Here is a 1934-nt window from a genome sequence, read left to right as displayed (position 1 = left end):
CGAGAGGAGAATGGAGGAGAAGGGATTGCGGCGTGGACATCCCCCCTGGGGGGTGATTTCTTGCTTTCTGTCTCTCTGTCTCTGTCTGACGAGCACCGCCCGCCCGCTCCCTCCGCTCGCGCTCCCGCGTCCCAATCCTGAAGCCCCGCGCGCTCCCGGGCTAAGAGCGGGCGCGCCCCACGCCCGGCGTCCGCCCGGGGCCGCGCTGCACCTGTTGCCACGTGCGGTGCGGTGCCCGGGGCTGTGGCGCTCACCTAGCTGAGCGCGTCCCGCCACCACAGGGAGCCAGGCGGTGGCCGCAGAGCTGCAGGCCACCCCAGCAGCTCCCTCCTGTTCCTGTCTGGCCTCTGGGTTCTCCCACCTCAGCCCTGGGGCCTCTGGCGAGCCCTGGGGCCCTTGCAGCCTGGGGGTCGGGTGGGAAGGTCGCAGAAAAATCCGGGCTAGGCTGGCAGGGAAACAGTAACTACCTGTAAGAGGACCCTGCTAAGCAGGCGGGGTTATCTTCTTGCTACTAGCTGACGTCTACTAAAGGTTGAAGAAACGAATGTTCCAGCTGTTCGGTCTTCAGGTAAAAAAGTGGGAAGCAAAAACTAGTCGGAAAGAACGCCAGGGGGAGGAACTAGGCCCAGCCCACTTTTCTCTAAACACAAACGAAGTCCTTGCTCTTTGCTAACCCGAGAATATTTTATTCATAGCTATCTTTAAGGACCACAGAGTATTTTCTTTTATAATGCATTTTTTAAAAAAATGTTAAATTACATTCCTTTAACTTTGTTTAATTCTATTTGATCAGGGAGAATGAGAAAAAGGGAAAGTGAAAAAGCAAGCGGCCAGCTCCAAGACTGGAACCGCTGTCGGCTATGTGGGAGTCCAGTGCCCTTAACCACCACAGAACCTATAATGTATTTTTAAGAGACATTTTTGCTATAGAGCACATGGGCTTACTAGAAATACAGAGACAGAAAGAGAGAAAGTGAGAAATCACTCTCCCTGGGGGGATGGCTATACCGCAATTCCTCCTCCAATCTCCTCTCCAGGTCTTGGGCACGCACGCACACCATGAGTTTAAGCCACCGGGTCCGGGACTCGAACTGTGGTTGACTACATGGGAGTCCAGCGACATAGCGATTGTGCTAGCTGCTGGTCCCTAATTTATTATTTTTTAGTTTGATCAATGAGAGAAAGTGAGAAAGCAAGCAGCCAGGTCTGGGACTTGAACCGCGGTCAATTATGTGGGAGTCCAGTGCCCTAACCACCATGCCACCTGAGACCAGCAGATGGTATATAGCTACATTGCTGGACTCCCACATAGTTGACCACGGTTCAAATCTCAGACCCGGCGGCTTAAAACATGCTAGGCATGTGTGCATGTGAGCCCAAAATCACAAGAGGAGACTGAAAGAGAAGGTATTGCAGCGCGGCCATCCTCCCCAAGAGGTGATTTCTCGCTTTCTGTCTTTGTTTCTCCTTGTATCCCCAGGAGTGCACACGCCCAATAGAGAAAACATCTGTTCTTTTTTTTATTTTGGAGAGGTTTTTTGCTGTAGGGCATGTGCACTCCCAGAGAGACAGAGACAGAGAGATAGAAAGCGAGAAATCACCTCTTGGGGAGGATGGCTACACTGCAGTCGACTACATGGGAGTCCAGGGACATAGCCATTACGCTAACTGCTGGTCCCAATACAAAGCTTTCTCAAAAATAATATAGAATAATAATAAAAAAGATTATATAGATAAATTCTGCCTGTGGGAGATGTCACATAACTGAGTGTCAGATTACCTTAGTACAAAAACATTTCATTTCATTTTATTTATTATTATTATTTTTTAGTTCACTGGAGAGAGAAAGACAAGGAAAGTAAGAAAGCAAGCCATCAGGTCTAGGACTCGAACCACAGTTGACCATGTGGATGTCCAGCACCCTAACCACCATG

At 50.2% G+C, this 1934-nt stretch overlaps 1 protein-coding gene across 2 annotated transcripts in view; it reads right to left on the bottom strand.

The window, feature by feature from the left end:
• Positions 1-551, bottom strand: part of MTUS1 (microtubule associated scaffold protein 1) — a 192733-nt gene extending 192182 nt beyond the window's left edge. For both annotated transcript variants that reach the window (XM_006149686.3, XM_006149687.3), the window contains exon 1: positions 468-551. The gene's annotated coding sequence lies outside the window, so the exon portion shown is untranslated. The remainder of the gene's footprint in view (positions 1-467) is intronic.
• Between the last annotated feature and the right edge of the window lie 1383 nt (positions 552-1934).

This window comes from Tupaia chinensis, unplaced genomic scaffold (assembly GCF_000334495.1).
Source record: "Tupaia chinensis unplaced genomic scaffold, TupChi_1.0 Scaffold000271_1, whole genome shotgun sequence".
In the NCBI taxonomy this organism is placed as follows: Eukaryota; Metazoa; Chordata; class Mammalia; order Scandentia; family Tupaiidae; genus Tupaia; species Tupaia belangeri.
This window is presented reverse-complemented; position numbering and strand designations above follow the sequence as displayed.